This window comes from Siphateles boraxobius, unplaced genomic scaffold, assembly GCF_051911475.1.
Source record: "Siphateles boraxobius isolate OS27281-9 unplaced genomic scaffold, OSU_SipBor_1 51, whole genome shotgun sequence".
Classification (NCBI taxonomy): domain Eukaryota; kingdom Metazoa; phylum Chordata; class Actinopteri; order Cypriniformes; family Leuciscidae; genus Siphateles; species Siphateles boraxobius.
The window spans coordinates 188,681-207,500 of NW_027509153.1; the positions used below are offsets into that span (position 1 = coordinate 188,681).

Sequence of the window (18,820 nt, forward strand, 5' to 3'; positions counted from 1 at the left end):
GCTTGAGAAAAATGCAATGCGTTGGCCGGGAATCGAACCCATACAGCAAGAATGGACAGACCCAGGAATCGAACCCATAGCAAGAATGCTCGTAATCAAGGTCTTTAATTTACAAATATGATGCGATGGCCGGGAATCGAACCCGGGTCAACTGCTTGGAAGGCAGCTATGCTCACCACTATACCACCAACGCAAGACTGTTGGATGTAGACCTGAAGCCCTGTTCTGCGGTCAGCAATAATTTTCGCAATACTTTAGCAGCTGGCAGGTGCAGATGAACTGAAACTCTCTTTGTTTGGACCTGGCACTTAAAAAAATTGCATGAACTTATTGACCTGACCTACCAGGCACCATATTAAAAAAAGGGTCTCTAATTTAATAATGTAACACTTTTTATACAGACACTTCATATTTAAACGGTATTAGATTATTTTTTGGATTCACTGGCTTCTGTGAAGCGTTGAGCTAAAATGACGCATGACGCTGTTCCTGGAAGCCGCGCTGATCGGATACAACTACCTGTCTCTGCAACTCTTTGTTAGTATAGTGGAAAGTACCTCCGCCTGTCACGCGGAGACTGGGGTTCGATTCCCCGACGGGGAAATCCAGTCCTGTACTGCTGCCAAAAGACCTTAACAAATGTTTTGCTCCAGCAAACAAGTTGCAGGAGAAGTTGGCAAGGGGCCTCGGACGACTGTTTTAAAGACAGCTTGAGAAAAATGCAATGCGTTGGCCGGGAATCGAACGCATACAGCAAGAATGGACAGACCCAGGAATCGAACCCATAGCAAGAATGCTCGTAATCAAGGTCTTTAATTTACAAATGTGATGCGATGGCCGGGAATCGAACCCGGGGCAACTGCTTGGAAGGCAGCTATGCTCACCACTATACCACCAACGCAAGACTGTTGGTTGTAGACTGGAAGCCCTGTTCTGCAGTCAGCAATAATTTTCGCAATACTTTAGCAGCTGGCAGGTGCAGATGAACTGAAACTCTCTTTGTTTGGACCTGGCACTTAAAAAAATTGCATGAACTTATTGACCTGACCTACCAGGCACCATATTAAAAAACAAGGTCTCTAATTTAATAATGTAACACGTTTTATACAGACACTTCATATTTAAACGGTATTAGATAATTTTTTGCATTCACTGGCTTCTGTGAAGCGTTGAGCTAAAATGACGCATGACGCCGTTCCTGGAAGCCGCGCTGATCAGATACAACTACCTGTCTCTGCAACTCCTCGTTAGTATAGTGGAAAGTATCTCCGCCTGTCACGCGGAAGACCGGGGTTCAATTCCCCGACGGGGAGATCCAGTCCTTTACTGCTGCCAAAAGACCTTAACAAATGTTTTGCTCCAGCAAACAAGTTACAGGAGAAGTTGGCAAGGGGCCACCGACGACTGTTTTAAAGACAGCTTGAGAAAAATGCAATGCGTTGGCCGGGAATCGAACGCATACAGCAAGAATGGACAGACCCAGGAATCGAACCCATAGCAAGAATGCTCGTAATCAAGGTCTTTAATTTACAAATGTGATGCGTTGGCCAGGAATAGAACCCGGGTCAACTGCTTGGAAGGCAGCTATGCTCACCACTATACCACCAACACAAGACTGTTGGATGTAGACTGGAAGCCCTCTTGTGCGGACAGCAAGAATGTTCGCAATATATTAGCAGCTGGCAGGTGCAGATGAATTGAAACTCTCTTTGTTTGGACCTGGCACTTAAAAAAATTGCATGAACTTATTGACCTGACCTACCAGGCACCATATTAAAAAAAAGGGTCTCTAATTTAATAATGTAACACGTTTTATACAGACACTTCATATTTAAACGGTATTAGATTATTTTTTGGATTCACTGGCTTCTGTGAAGCGTTGAGCTAAAATGACGCATGACGCTGTTCCTGGAAGCCGCGCTGATCGGATACAACTACCTGTCTCTGCAACTCTTTGTTAGTATAGTGGAAAGTACCTCCGCCTGTCACGCGGAGACTGGGGTTCGATTCCCCGACGGTGAGATCCAGTCCTGTACTGCTGCCAAAAGACCTTAACAAATGTTTTGCTCCAGCAAACAAGTTGCAGGAGAAGTTGGCAAGGGGCCTCGGACGACTGTTTTAAAGACAGCTTGAGAAAAATGCAATGCGTTGGCCGGGAATCGAACGCATACAGCAAGAATGGACAGACCCAGGAATCGAACCCATAGCAAGAATGCTCGTAATCAAGGTCTTTAATTTACAAATGTGATGCGATGGCCGGGAATCGAACCCGGGTCAACTGCTTGGAAGGCAGCTATGCTCACCACTATACCACCAACGCAAGTCTGTTGGATGTAGACTGGAAGCCCTGTTCTGCGGTCAGCAATAATTTTCGCAATACTTTAGCAGCTGGCAGGTGCAGATGAACTGAAACTCTCTTTGTTTGGACCTGGCACTTAAAAAAATTGCATGAACTTATTGACCTGACCTACCAGGCACTATATTAAAAAACAAGGTCTCTAATTTAATAATGTAACACGTTTTATACAGACACTTCATATTTAAACGGTATTAGATTATTTTTTGCATTCACTGGCTTCTGTGAAGCGTTGAGCTAAAATGACGCATGACGCCGTTCCTGCAAGCCGCGCTGATCGGATACAACTACCTGTCTCTGCAACTCCTTGTTAGTATAGTGGAAAGTATCTCCGCCTGTAACACGGAGACTGGGGTTCGATTCCCCGACGGGGAGATTCAGTCCTTTACTGCTGCCAAAAGACCTTAACAAATGTTTTGCTCCAGCAAACAAGTTACAGGGAAGTTGGCAAGGGGCCCGGACGACTGTTTTAAAGACAGCTTGAGAAAAATGCAATGCGTTGGCCGGGAATCGAACCCATAAAGCAAAAATGGACAGACCCAGGAATCGAACCCATAGCAAGAATGCTCGTAATCAAGTCTTTAATTTACAAATGTGATTCGTTGGCCAGCAATCGAACCCGGGTCAACTGCTTGGAAGGCAGCTATGCTCACCACTATACCACCAACGCAAGACTGTTGGATGTAGACCTGAAGCCCTGTTCTGCGGTCAGCAATAATTTTCGCAATACTTTAGCAGCTGGCAGGTGCAGATGAACTGAAACTCTCTTTGTTTGGACCTGGCACTTAAAAAAATTGCATGAACTTATTGACCTGACCTACCAGGCACCATATTAAAAAAAAGGGTCTCTAATTTAATAATGTAACACTTTTTATACAGACACTTCATATTTAAACGGTATTAGATTATTTTTTGGATTCACTGGCTTCTGTGAAGCGTTGAGCTAAAATGACGCATGACGCTGTTCCTGGAAGCCGCGCTGATCGGATACAACTACCTGTCTCTGCAACTCTTTGTTAGTATAGTGGAAAGTACCTCCGCCTGTCACGCGGAGACTGGGGTTCGATTCCCCGACGGGGAGATCCAGTCCTGTACTGCTGCCAAAAGACCTTAACAAATGTTTTGCTCCAGCAAACAAGTTGCAGGAGAAGTTGGCAAGGGGCCCCGGACGACTGTTTTAGAGACAGCTTGAGAAAAATGCAATGCGTTGGCCGGGAATCGAACCCATACAGCAAGAATGGACAGACCCAGGAATCGAACCCATAGCAAGAATGCTCGTAATCAAGGTCTTTAATTTACAAATGTGATGCGTTGGCCGGGAATCGAACCCGGTCACCTGCTTGGAAGGCAGCTATGCTCACCACAATACCACCAACGCAGGCCTTTGAACGTAGACTGGAAGCCCGGTTGTGCGGTCAGCAAGAATTTTCGCAATACATTAGCAGCTGGCAGGTGCAGATGAACTGAAACTCTCTTTGTTTGGACCTGGCACTTAAAAAAATTGCATGAACTTATTGACCTGACCTACCAGGCACTGTAGTGATCTTTTTCTTTGTAGAAAAGTTAGAAGCTCAGACCAGGAGACAGTGGAAGTTTTCCAAGCAGAAGTTCTTTATTGCTTGTCGGTAGCTGCAGTCATTCCAACATCGTCTAACTAAGGGAACTTTACATTGTAGTTTATATACATTTCAAGGGGGAGGGATTACATTGTGAGGAACAAAGCATGTAAATGAGCTGAAACATGAGAACAGAACGGTGCAGGACTTCTCACACTGAGATAAGAACTCCAAGACAAATGGTCTCAGTAATAAAATAGCAGGTGTTCAAACTTGCTCAGCATGACTCTTCACCCGGTAAAACAATGAGAACAGGAAAAGCCTAGCCTTCTCGCACTGAGATGGGACAGTCAGGAATATCCTGCTGGGAACCCCTACCGTTTGCAGAGATTTCCTGGTCTCATCATTTATAAACTTTCTCTATATAAAATACTATTGTATTGGAAATCTAAATTAAACATTTAAATAAAATTTGTAATCCTACAACACCATATTAAAAAACAAGGTCTCTAATTTAATAATGTAACACGTTTTATACAGACACTTCATATTTAAACGGTATTAGATTATTTTTTGGATTCACTGGCTTCTGTGAAGCGTTGAGCTAAAATGACGCATGACGCCGTTCCTGGAAGCCGCGCTGATCGGATACAACTACCTGTCTCTGCAACTCCTCGTTAGTATAGTGGAAAGTATCTCCGCCTGTCACGCGGAAGACTTGGGTTTCCCCGACGGGGAGATCCAGTCCTTTACTGCTGCCAAAAGACCTTAACAAATGTTTTGCTCCAGGAAACAAGTTACAGGAGAAGTTGGCAAGGGGCCTCGGACGACTGTTTTAAAGACAGCTTGAGAAAAATGCAATGCGTTGGCTGGGAATCGAACGCATACAGCAAGAATGGACTGCCTCAGGAATCGAACCCATAGCAAGAATGCTCGTAATCAAGGTCTTTAATTTACAAATGTGATGCGTTGGCCGGGAATCGAACCCGGATGAACTGCTTGGAAGGCAGCTATGCTCACCACTATACCACCAACGCAAGACTGTTGGATGTAGGCTGGAAGCCGTGTTGTGCGGTCAGCAAGAATTTTCGCAATACATTAGCAGCTGGCAGGTGGAGATGAACTGAAACTCTCTTTGTTTGGACCTGGCACTTAAAAAAATGGCATGAACTTATTGACCTGACCTACCAGGCACCATATTAAAAAACAAGAGGTTAATGACACAATATCCTCAAAATCAGGAAATAATAGTACCCTAAACTAACACATACAAGACATAGAGTGCAGTCACCATCACACACACACATATTAGACACATATTTTAACTGTTCATTTTTAATGTTCGCTTTTCATTATATCATCTCTAAAAAGATTTAAATTTTAAGTAAGATTTTAAACTTCACATTTTACTGTAGCTTTTACCTAATTTTACATGGTCTCTTAACCAGTTTCAAAGCATGTCTGTTCATTATTCATTTGATCTTAGAAAAGTCAGCTGGATTTTGGTTCATTATCACTATTTTGCTTCAGCTTGCTCTAGCAGGCCGATAACAGAAAGACAGACACAGTTACCATCCCTGCCTCCACTCAGACAGTCTCTCTCTCTCTAATGGCGCTTTTCCACTACACAGTACCAGCTCGCCTTGGCTCGGCTCGGCTCGACTCGACTCGCCTTTGTTTGGTTTTCCACTGTGTAAAAGTTGTACCTGTACCTGCTTTCGGGTACTTTTTTTCGTACCACCTCCGGCGAGGTTCTAAGCGAGCTAAGGCGATACTAAAATGTGACGTAATACAATGCCGACTGCTGATTGGTCAGAGAGAATCGTCACTATTCACTGCGTCATCATTGCACGCCGCAGACGGAGTATCCAGAATAACCAGAGAATAACCCCGCCATTTTTAAATAGTTTGCCCAGATATACTAAACTTACTATTATGGCAACTCGGAAGAATACGCCGTGGTCAAACGAGGAGGTGCAGACTTTCCTATGTTTGGTTGCCGAAGAAAGGATCCAGCGAGAGCTTGATGGGGCAACGAGGAACGAAAAAGTTTATCAAGAAATCTCCGAACTGCTGTCCACACATGGCTACAACAGGACTTTCCAGCAATGTAGGGAAAAGTTAAAAAAAACTGAAAAGTGACTACAGAGCTGTAAAGGACCACAACGGCCGCAGTGGTTCAAACCGAAAAAGCTGGAAGTGGTACGAACAGATGGACGGTATCTACGGCCATAGACCGGCGAGCAACGGGAGGGAGGGTGGACTTGACTCGGCCACCAGTTTGTTGGAGTCGCTGTTGGAGGATGGTAAGTGTTTAAAATTTACATTACATTAATCATGTAGGCGCACTCTGCTTGAGAGTTTTGTTTTCTGTAGGCTGGCTTTTGAAAAGCTGAAGCTCACTTATAACATCGAAGACTGTAAACTTGTGTCGCAGATAACAATTGCTGCTACCGCTAACTATCTGCCATTGCTATTTTCGTATTGTGTTGACTTTTGTATGATCTTTCTATCTAGATTCCTTTTCGACGAGCGAGAATGGTTCAGTGACTCCCACTGATGCCACCTCGGCACCGGAACCAGCGGCACCATCGACACCAACAAGATCAGCAGCGTCGACACCGAGACCCGCAGCAGCGTCGACACCGGCAACCGGTTAGAATAATTGGAGAAAAAGTAAACTCTTCTAGCCTGTTGTCTGTGAATCTATACACACTTTTTAATATATCATTAATCGTATCAATAACTCATTAATATAACGTAAACGTACTTGCATAACAACAGGAAGCATTCCCAGTTATGGGAATGCAGGATTCATTAATAAACCTGTTCAGTATTTTTATAACTTTCCAGACGTACACCTATACTGTACACATGGTATTTTAAAGTTGACATTTACTAAAATAGATGTTTAATAAATACATTAAATACATTTACTCAGATGTTAAGTCGTTATATACTATATAAGTAATAGTAAGTTGTGGGCTTGTCTTTTTTTATGTAGAAGCTGTAATGATAATACATGTGAACAATTTACAACACACACAACCTTTGAATGAAACGTGACTTGTCCGTTTTTCTTTATAACTCATTCATTGTAATTATTTTTTTGGCCAGGACGGAGGAAACGAAAGAGGGAACAGGAGCATCTGACTGTCCTGAGGGAGATGCAGACATCGGATGTCGAGCAGCTGGAATTGAACCGGGCACAGCGGGAGCGCCATTTACAGATGGCACTCGATGATGCAGCACATGCCCGAGAACTAGAAGCGGCTTTAAGGAGAGAGGAGATGGCTGCAATGTCGTCCTTCAACCAGGCCTTTCTGGGAACCCTGAGCCAGCTTGTCCAGGCACTGAACCGGCGGGATGCTGTTCCACCGCCCCTGGACTGAAACCCCTTTGTTTATTTTAATTTAATGTTTGCACTACATGTAACATATGTATATAGTTGGATGTGTGAATTTATATTAATATTATATTTTTTTCTATTTGTATGCGTGTTTAAATAAAACCTTTTTGAAACTTATTACAAACAGTGTCTTTTTTTGATGGTTTGCCTTTTTACAAGGGTTTAAACAAGTATTTTCAGATTTTATACTGTGATAACCTTTAATAAAAAACAGCAGAGACAACATATTTAATGATAATGTATTTATTTAGCAATTAAAATAACGCATCAGACCCTCCCGTACATCTCTGCCCTCCTCCTCAACACCCTGTGCCACTGGCACCACAGGCTCTGCTGCTGCAGGTGCATCCCAGTCATCGTCATAGTCCTCTCCATGACTCTCACAAAGGTTATGCAAAGCACAGCAAGTAAGAATCATAGATTTCACGATTGTAACATCACAGTCATTTCTTTTCATGAGGCAACGCCACCTTCCCTTCAGTCTACCAAAAGCGTTTTCAACCACTACCCGTGCTCGACATATTTTCTTGTTGTAGATCTGCTGTTCTACTGTCAGCCGTCCAGTGTCAGTGAATGGCTTTAGGAGCCAGTTCTGCAGGGGATAGGCAGAATCTCCCAGGATGTAGTAGGCAACATTCACCCCACCAATATTCCTGGTGTAAGCTGGAAAGTGGTTGCCACGGCTGGCCAACTCCCACAATGTGGACAGTCTTAAAACACGAGCATCATGCAATCTGCCAGGCAGTCCTGCAAACACGTTCCAGAACAGTCCTTTTCCATCTACAACACCTTGAAGGACCTTGTCTCTCCATCACTGGACGCAGTTTGTTGTACAAATATATGAATGTTTCTTCCGACATTCTGAAGTTCTGAACCCACTGCGCGTTTGTGAAACCAGGAACAATAACATCCCACCACTCGGTAGCTCGGTTGAAAGCCCAAACAGACGGTTTGCCGCGGCGACTTTGCAAAGCTAAACAGATCTGAAACACATAAACCATGCACATTTTAGTACGTAATACTGGTAGCTATAAAGTTGATTAAATACTTTGCATATAGTATAGTATTTACACATATGCAAACGTTAGCTATGTTAGCATAACTTACCCTCTTGCGTCGGCTTTGAACAACCGGATTCGTCTCGTAGTCTGAACTCTGTAGTAATTCCCAAACTCTCCTGTTTTTTTCAGCAGTGTTTCGTTTTTCTGCCCTCAGCCTCTCATGAAACAACGTTTGTCTTCTTGCTGTGAGAAACAGCCACATCCCGAGGATCAAAAACAGCATATACTCGATTTCCCCCATTGTCCTGTGTGTGTGGGTAGCGGATGTGTGTCGCGTATAAGATTACGTCACGGCAGTTTCCTGCGGCGTCGCTATGACTACCGGGTACTATTTGTGGCGGTACTATCTGCAATGGAAAACGGAGCGAAAAGCGAGCCGAGTCGAGGCGAGCCGAGGCGAGTCGAGCCGAGTCGAGCTGGTACTGGTAATGGAAAAGCGCCATAAACAAATAATCTTTTCAACAGCCTCCTAAGACTGTAATTTAGACAAAATGTAATATTAAATTTATTACATTAACCTTTTACCATTCACCAGACTCTTCTCAAACCTACAAAAGCCTGTCTTCATCTTTAACCACCACCATGCCTAACGACCTTCAGGAGTTAAAACTATGTTATAGACATATTAGCTCAACATTAACTCTTCTATACATTTTACTTGCCCATATGGCAACCAACATCATGTCCCTCATATAATTAAGTTTTGTTACTGTCTCCGCAGCAAATAATGGCAATCACCTCATGGAATCAGCTGGCTCCTGAAAGCCCACTCCCGTTAGCTATTTATCTTTAATTTTCTTCTCTTCAGGGTGTCGTCCCCTGGCATAGTTGCAGACACTTGTCACAATGAAAAACAAGCCATACAATCAATGCGGTTTCTGGTGAGTGGTATAGAGGAACTCACATTTCTGGGTCAGACTGCCGTAACATTAATTTTAACCTCACAGCGCATCTCACCTCTCAATGCTCTGCTGACCCCGGTGGCCTCCAGTAATCAGCGCTCAACTCTCATACCTTTCTCACAAATAACACCTCCATCCGGAGGTGCCCAATGTTCGTGACCCCCTGCGTTAGGCTGTCCCCTGGCCAGGAAGATCATCCTGTCATTGAGTAGCCACTCGTACACACGTACACACTGGTGACCGCTCTTTCCCAATACAATCAGTTTTCTTCAACAGAACTCAGCTGTTTTCTGGAGCTTAGGAAAGGCACGTTCAAGAGTCACCAGAGCCATTCCGATTGCCTAATAGTGTTCACAGGGAGACAGGTTAATAACAACAGTATTTAATCACTTAAATCCATTAACTATCTTAAAAGCAGCAACCTAGCTACTTAGACTATACTCAGTGAATTTAGATCACAGCCGTACATTCAGTGTACTTCATCTATAGCCGGAGCCATCGGTCCTGAATGGTGGAGACTAAATGAGACAAAGTTGTTACTGGTCCTAAAATACGCTAATCAAAATGTCACCTCTATCGTTTAAGGTCTGTATTATTTTAAAGACTTCTTTAAAGTCATTCAGTTTTACTTTTAACATTTTTAACATTTAAATACAAATTGCCCTCTGAATGGTAATGATTTCTTTTAACATCTCTGTGTCTATGGTTTTCAACTGAAACACTGTGCTTTACTATAAATAGCTTATTATCACTTATGACACAGGCTCAGATAACAGCTTTTAGATGACATTGAATGAGAGAGAGACTCTGAGGCATTCAAGACTGGTACACTGCTCTCTCATATACTTCTAACATCAAACTTTTATCTACCATCTTTTAACTCTATCCCAGCTTAAGGCATCTTTGCCAGAAATTACATGTGTTTTCAAATAAACATAGTTTTACAGTTGTCTTTTGCCCACGTCAGGGAATCTAGACATTACAAATTTCCATTCAGATTGAGTCTCTGTCGCACTGGCTGTTTCAGCCACAGCACACATCAGATTTAGATAAGCGAACTGTTTCATTACAGCCAATAGCAGACTTATCTTTTGAAAGCAAAACATCAGCTTCTAGCTCTTTCATGGTCAACTTTTCAAGCTGTTTGTTTAATCAGATGCCTTTCAACACATTTTACATTTAGCAACTGTTAATTCAGTAGCCTACTACTTCTGCTTATTTGTTCTTACATAAAAATAATTATTCTAGTTCTCAATAACGTTTCACATTTCTCAATCTCAATTTTAATTGTCAAGTTCTCAACCATAGTTTAATATTTGACTTAAGTTTTCTCTTGGAGTTTATCAATCTCCAATTAGGATTCACACTATAAGTTTGACGAGGCAAGCACTCTCTGCTTGTGATACTTTTGCAGTTATTGTAAATCATCTGTGAGATTAGTCTCTCTATATCATCTAAAACCTTTTTAAAATGTTTAATTACAACACAATCATCCTTTTAGTTACTTTGATATATTTTGCAACTCACATCTGTTGGAGTCATTAATTTTACATCAACCTGTATTCATCAATTCACTTATAAAAGTTACTATTATAGAAATTACTATTATAGATATTTTCTTCAAAAGGATTCACTTTAAGACTTCAATCTTTTGACCTTTTTATCTCTTATTTCTCAGACGAAAAATGTCACTGTCGTCATTTAAACACTGATCTACTTTCAAACCAATATTATTACCAAAAATGTGTTGTCATTTTATCACATTTTAAACACCTTCTCGGTGGGCATTTACAGTTACGTATTAAATGGTCCTGATGACCACCATTAAAACACTCTCGGCTCCAACTTACTGCACACCCTTGAAGCAGTGTGTCCCAAACAGGAATGCAAACCGAGCTGATAAGCAGTTCTCTGTATTCTTTTACAGTCCACCAGTGGCTGATTTAATCATAATAGCCCAATCATAATCTTCATCATTATTATTGGCAGAACATTAATTGTCATAAGCTGCAAAATATTCTAAGTTGTTTTCACAAAGTGTCTGTTTAACTTTAGTCACACTTATCCAAGGAAATGATCTTCGACCCATAATTTAATATACTTGCTTTTTGTAATCATCGTAAGCAATACAAGGCTCAACATTTTAATTTTTCAGTTTCTTTGTTTGTTTGTAGCCAGTCAAGTTGTTGTTTAAATTTCCAAACAGAAGCAAAACTTATCAAGACAACCATTTACTTAATAATTTCTGCAAATTTCTCTGAAGTGAGGGCTTCAGAGCACAGCTGCTTACAGCGTTCGCTCTTTTCTGTCTCACTATTAGTTTCAGGACTGTTCAGGTTACTGATCAAGTTACTCAGTTTGTCTGCCATATCTTAATAACAGTTCAAACTCACCTGAAGTCATTGCAGAAATGGAGGCGGCGATCTTTGAACAACACAGCTTGGCTTCTCCGTGATGAAACTGCAGAGTATACTCCAAAATCACAGTTACATATACTGGTCCATGCCAATTTGGGTCACAACTTTTTTTTTCTTTTTTTTTTCTCTCTCGGGATCGTTCCTGATGCATCCCTGGCAAACAACCCTATTTTTGTTAGTATCCCTAACTGCCTGATTCACTAAATTCGGGGATCCCCTATCTGAGATGGAAGAGATTGAGCAGGTTTACGGTGCCACTGGACCTCCCGTCCAGGGACGTACTCTGCTGGGGTGGTGCTACACCATTAATGCCCAGCGGGGCCCACACAGAGCACGCTTCGCTTGCGCTGTCTTCTGCCGTTACCCTTAACGACGCTCTCAGCGACTTCTTATCCTCTCAGCAGTAGGCCTACAACTTACTCCTTCACTCGCCTCATCGGAGTGAAGGCTACTTACTCCTTCACTCGCCTCATCGGAGTGAAGGCTCTCCCGCTCTCCTTCAAAATCTCTTCCAGTCAGACAGCCCTAACAATTAATAAAAGCTTACTACCTTGTGTGTTGATTTGCCAGAGATGTCACCACGGAATGATTGCCCGCCGCATCCTCCACCAAACTGTAAGGGGTATACAGTTAAAGACCCAGAACCAGATATGAAGAATGAAGACCCAGAGTCAGAATTATAAAAAATTAAAGAAAATATTTACTGAAGATAGTTTGCAGTTTCATCAGCATGAAGTCAGCTTCAATACTCGCACAGGAGTTCGTAGGCCGCCCCGCTTACAGTTACAAAGATCACAGCAGTTATACGATTTCCAAGGTCTAAGCTACGTCATTGCTTACAGGATGAATGATTCTCATTGGCTATGAAACAGATAAACACAGTAATTTTCCACACATATGTGACCCGTCACAGAAACCAGGGACACAAGTCGGCAGCACAACTTTCGAGCAAAATGAGAAAGAAGAGTTTTTTTTCAAAATTGGTGATTTTCAATTTTTTGGAGAATCTGTTAATTGAAATCACGAAGAAGCCTCTCCATGTTTGAGATAGCAGTATTGGTATATTTAAAAGCTTACATTTTGAGGTTGAAATCGGCTTGTTTTCGGAGATTCTACCATGCAGTAGGGGCGTGGCGTGTCATTGTCTGTGTGTATTTCCATACTGAATAACCCGGCGCTTTTGCCCCCGCCCTCCAAGTCAACCACATGGCTACTTATTATGCTGTGCTCTGGCCAGCTCTCTCTGATATCAAAATTCAATGAAGATGGATGCCGCAAAGATTGTCGCAGACGAGATGAACCGTCTGGCAGTTACACCGAAAATGTTTTCGCCGCACTTCGTGGGCTCGGGAAACTGAACCGGAGGTATGGGCGCAGCGCGCTCGCCCTCAGTGCTTCAATACGGCGGCTCGGCTCGCTGACAGCGGTGGCTGGCTGTTTCATATGTGACGGAGAATCGAAATAGAGGATGCAGTTAAGACCTTTGCTGCTGCGATGAAGGCCTGCCGTGCGTGTTTCTGAAATGTAAGTTAAGCTTCATTTGCTCTTTAGTCGTTATTTAAGATGCTGAACCTGCTGATGATATAATGTGCTTGCGGACATTTCATTTGTGTGTGTATACGCACATAAGAAAGTGGTGTAAAGAGATTTGCAACAGTAATTTGAGGAGGTGAAATGTGATTATTTGGAAAATTGCAGAAATGACTGCTTAAAGAAAAATGCCAGCAGGCATTTGCCTCCTACATAAACTTTAATATTGTTGACATTTTGGGCACACGAGCGTTGCGTACTATTTGCGCTATAGATATGTAGGCCTATGGCTTATTGGTCTTTGTTTGTTGTTGTTGGTTTTGTGTTATATGTATATGGCATATTGGTCTTTGTGTGTTGTTGCTGGTTTTGCGTTATACTGTATGTATATGGCATATTGGCCTTTGTGTGTTGTTGCTGGTTTTGCGTTATATGCAGGCTATATGGCATATTGGTCTTTGTGTGTTGTTGCTGGTTTTGCGTTATATGTATATGGCATATTGGTCTTTATGTGTTGTTGCTGGTTTCGCGTTATATGCAGGCTATATGGCATTATTGGTCTTTGTGTGTTGTTGCTGGTACGTTGCAAATAGAGGGGCAGCACAATTGTTTTTCGCCTAGTGCGGCAGAAGTGCACTCATTCGAAGTGTAAAAAAAGCTGTAAAGCACATGGAGGAGCTTTACAGGGGGTATGGCTTATCTAAATGAGATGTAAATGAGCCCTATTGTCACCCCCAGCAGCAGAGACAGGTGAGAACTGCACAATCTTTAGCTCGTTTTCTCCTCTTTGAGATGGCCACAACTTCTCCAAATATTATCAGATTTCCACATGTTACACATCGTTGGAAAGCTTGGATATTACACTCTCAGAATCTATGAATAACTCAAAATGCCCCAGAACCGACTTGTGTCCCTAGTTTCCGTGACTGGTCACATATACAGATAGACTGAAGCATATCTCCATCGATTATGCAGCTGAAGTTAGGCACGTCATGACCTTCCAGGTCGCAGATTTGGGTTGCTGGGCGCCAGCATGTCCAGAACAACAACTCAGTCAATCTCCAATAATGCCAGTGGTTCCTTAACCTGTAACCAAGAAGACTAACACACACACCGACACACAGCTTTTCCAAGGTTGGATTTGGCCAGGCTCTCACTATAAACAGGAGAGTCCTCTCAAAACATCAAGATAATGCGTTCTTTCTCTCAAGGATAGCTAAACTTTAGTCTAACTGGAAAGAAAGGCTTTAACAAAGAAATGGCCCCTTAAACGATTGGCTTCAATGACCCCTATATGTTTTAACAAATTGAAGACCTTTCTCAAACACAATACAAGTCAAGTCAAGTCAAGTCATCCTCATTTATATAGCGCTTTTAACAATGTAGATTGTTTCAAAGCAGCTTTACAGAGATAAAGATATAATTTAAGGTAACAGAGATTGGTTTGGTTTTATAGTGGCTCTTGAAAAATGTTTTTTCCAGCTAAAGTTAGTTTTGATTGATTCACTTCCATCTAAATGATAGTTTGTTATTAAGGGTAACCTTCTTTCTCTCAAGGATAGCTAAACTTTAGTCTAACTGGAAAGAAAGGCTTTAACAAAGAAATGGCCCCTTAAACGATTGGCTTCAATGACCCCTATATGTTTAAACACATTGAAGACCTTTCTCAAACACAAAACAAGTCCCTATTTCATTTCTGGATGCTGTGTTAAATAAGCAAGCACTGCATTCAGATATCAAATACAGACATTAAAGAATACATGAAAAGAACATTTCAGTAATCACACTGGTAACTTATATAAATAAAGTAAAATCTCCAGAGAAGTCATTCAAATCATTTGATATTTAGAAGGAAAAATATTGATTAAGACCTTAATTATAATCAATCATTACATATACATTGAAGCAGCAGTGGATTCCAATCCACCCCCTTCATCTTGCAGCGGAAGCTGATGGTGAGGGCATCGGAGGAGTGTTTTTGGTCATCTGTTTTTGCTGCTGTTTTAAAAGATACTGCTGCAAATTGTACATTTTGCTGCCTGGCACACACTTCTGCCTCATTATAAAGAAAGCATTTCCGTCTGCCCTGGTATCCCAAATCTTCCTCCAAGTGTCTTGTGCTCTGGATCCAAATCCAACAGTATTGTCATCCTCTGTCAAAACTGGCACTGGATCTGGCCTTTGAGACAGATACTGTTTAAGATCTTCAATTTCCTTGAAGCTTCTTGAATACTCAAGAAAGGAAATGAGGCTATCCTTGCATGGACCCTCTGGGTTGAACTGCCCAGCCTGTTCTTCTTCCTCAACCTTATCGGACAGGTACAAAGCATAGCTGACATCATTCTCTAATAACAACTTGAAAGACTTGCCCTTGTACTTGCCGAACTGAAGAATGCATTCTCCCAACACCTCTTGCTTGTCAGAGACATCCCCTCCTCTATGTAACACAACAGAACGGGCGTTCAACTTGACCAGATCTTCTCTTTGAGGTGTTGACTTGTCCTGCAGTGAAGGGTTGTCTTTAATTCTTTTTGCCTCTTCTGATGGGTCCCGGCGTAAATGGCCCGACGGGCCTTTCCTGAAAGACACTTTGACTTTCCCTGGGAAGAACACTGTTTTCTTCATGATGCTGTTCTGAAATCAGAATGTATTCATTGGTGTCTCAGCATAAGCATTTAAATACTTACAGTAACAAAATGAAATAAGACAGTTAATACTAAAGCATCAGTGATATACATAAAAGAGTTATTTTACAATGCTATAATATTCCATAATATTACTGTTTCTTAACTGAATAAATGCAGCCTTAGAGCACGTACTGTTTATTAAATTTGCATTATTTAATATTCATTATTTAAATTGCTTTAAAAATGTATATATGTATATATAAAAAGTTAACAAGTTAACTAATTAAAAATGTTAAATTATACCATTAAATTGTACACATATATATATATATATATATATATATATATATATATATATATATATATATATATATATATATATTTGTTTCTAATTTAAATGTAATATATGTGTGTGTCTGATATTAATTACATTATAGGAGGACCAAACCCGCAGAAATTAAAAATTAATAAATAAACATGTAAACAAATAAAAAGATAAATTTAATAATAGGAAAATAAATAAAGGAATAAACGACTTGATAAAATAAATATGATTTATTCTTTATCAAACTAATTTTTGTATTATTTCCCTTAATTTATTTTCTGCTTTTATTTATTTGTTAATTAATATTTATATTTGGTCAGCAAGACCAACCAACCTAATTATCATGCACATCAAAAAAATGTAAGAATAGATATAAAACTAAAGAAAGAAAATTAAAAATAAATAAAGATTAAAATAAATAAATCTGGAAATAAATACATATTGGAATAAATAAATAAACAAATAAATGAATGCATAAATAAATATAAGAATAAATGGAACAAACAAATAAATAAAATAATAAATAAATACAATTAAAAATAATACAAATACATTAAAATATAAAAGCAAAAAATTATAAATTAGGGGAAAAATATACAAAAATACATTTGATTAAAATGAATCATGTTTATTTTATCAAGTCTTTTATTCCTTTATTTATTTTCCTATTATCACATTTATTTATCTATCTATTTATTAATTCATTTATTGATTCATTTTTAATTGCAGGTTTGGTCCTCCATACTACTGCACATTACATCTTACTGCACTGTTAACATATATTTTAAGCATATATTTAACAGAATAAATTAGTGACGGAATAATGTTCTTTGACTTGTTAGGTGTACTGTTTCTTATCGTCACAATCCATTCAACACGATAACAATACGATTACATGACAATATACATGCAATTTAAATGATACAAATATTTGAATAATAATGTATATGCGGTCACCTGAGGGAAAATGTGTCTGCAATTTGCATACCCTTTGGTAAATGTATTTCATGAACAATGCTCACCTAACAAGTCAAATAACATTATTCCGTCACTAATTTATTCTGTTAAATTCATATTCAGTCAGTATAGTTCTGACAGCATGACTTAAGTATTACTTCATTCATTTACTCATTTATAATCATCCAGTCATAATGCAGCTCCTTCTTTAACGATCTTCTAACATCTAAATAATGAATTAAATCAGCTCATCTTCATCTTCAAGTCCACATGGGTGTCCTAGCAGAGTAACAACATGTATTGTGCACATGAACCCAAAATTAAATGCCACTTCGGTTGATATTTTGTAATAAAAGGCAAGAACATTCAAACAAATGTCCAAACACATTTTTCGGTCACTTCATTTGAAATAGTATATGTATAAAGACCATTAACTTACTTGTAAAGAATGTGGGCTCTTTTCCAGGCAGGGGTAGTGTGGAACTATGTGTAGGATGAGGTGCAGTCGGTCTCAAAGATAGATTCTGTGAAATTCTATCTCCAAACCGAGAGTCTAAAGGGGAAATCTCTCCTTTATTACTTTTAACCTCTGTAAAAAGCAAGAAAGAGTAGAATAGTGAGAAAGCAAACATAGTTATTTTTTCTACTGCTGCTGAATCATTTACAAATTTGGTAACTATCATGCGGTAATTGTCAAAATTCCTGTCGATTTGGGATGGGCCACAGTTGCTAAAGTTCACTCACGTGTCTGCCTTTTAATTTTATTCTTAAAGCGAGTTCCTAGAGTTTCACACAATAAATGTATATATTCACACTATATACTAGAATTACATCTCTTGTGCCTTAATTTCAAAGGCAACATAAGTAATTTTCAAATAACTAAAATAACTTCAAAACAATAATAAAACATTAATTATACGCTGTATATTTTCTAATCGCTACGTGTCAGTACACTCACTGGCTGTTACCTAGGGTGCCGTGGGCTTGCTATTTGTTCCAAACAACATGGCTTTTGACGCAAGTTTACAGTAACGATAAAAGCATGTGAAGATGCTTTCCAGCATTGACAGCATGCGCCTGCTTTAGTTTGTAACCTTCTGGAGGCCTAGCTTAAACTTTATAAAAGGAAAAAAAGTCACTGTTACAGGATTACCCTTGTAAAGAGTTATGTTGGTAAGAAACAGTTTTGTCTACAAGCTAAAGATGACAACGCCCCTTTGTAGTCTGGGACATGTCGGGTAGACCGGTAGCTCGCTGTGATCGTATAGTGGTTAGTACTCTGCATTGTGGCCGCAGCAACCCCGGTTCGAATCCGGTGAGTTTTACTCTTTTTGTGCACGGCGCGTGTCCTTGATGTGCTCTGGATGTTCGAGTGAATTGAAACTGGGACCTTCTTTGAAAGCATGAGTTCTCAGGTTCGAACCCCTAGAGAAAAGACTGAAAACGAAACGCTCCTATTGATTTCGGAAGAATCTTGTTTCAGAGAGAATATGGTGCGTGTATATTTTCTAATCGCTAGGTGTCAGTACACTCGCTGGCTGTTACCTAGAGTGCCGCGGGCTTGCTATTTGCTACAAACAACTGCGCCTTTGACACAAGTTTACAATAACGATAAGAGCGCGGCAAGTCAACAGCATTGAAGCGTGTGAAGAGGCTTTCCAGACAAGTAGCAGTGAGTTT

At 40.3% G+C, this 18,820-nt stretch overlaps 5 non-coding genes across 5 annotated transcripts; 1 reads left to right on the forward strand and 4 right to left on the reverse strand.

The window, feature by feature from the left end:
* Nucleotides 1-121: 121 nt before the first annotated feature.
* On the reverse strand, nucleotides 122-193 carry trnag-ucc (transfer RNA glycine (anticodon UCC)). Its single transcript has one exon. It is a non-coding gene; the product is annotated as a tRNA-Gly (tRNA).
* Nucleotides 194-829: 636 nt separating this feature from the next.
* On the reverse strand, nucleotides 830-901 carry trnag-ucc (transfer RNA glycine (anticodon UCC)). Its single transcript has one exon. It is a non-coding gene; the product is annotated as a tRNA-Gly (tRNA).
* Nucleotides 902-1,241: 340 nt separating this feature from the next.
* On the forward strand, nucleotides 1,242-1,313 carry trnad-guc (transfer RNA aspartic acid (anticodon GUC)). The gene has a single exon. It is a non-coding gene; the product is annotated as a tRNA-Asp (tRNA).
* A 935-nt stretch (nucleotides 1,314-2,248) lies between these two features.
* Nucleotides 2,249-2,320, reverse strand: trnag-ucc (transfer RNA glycine (anticodon UCC)). Its single transcript has one exon. It is a non-coding gene; the product is annotated as a tRNA-Gly (tRNA).
* A 2,557-nt stretch (nucleotides 2,321-4,877) lies between these two features.
* On the reverse strand, nucleotides 4,878-4,949 carry trnag-ucc (transfer RNA glycine (anticodon UCC)). The gene has a single exon. It is a non-coding gene; the product is annotated as a tRNA-Gly (tRNA).
* Nucleotides 4,950-18,820: the final 13,871 nt, after the last annotated feature.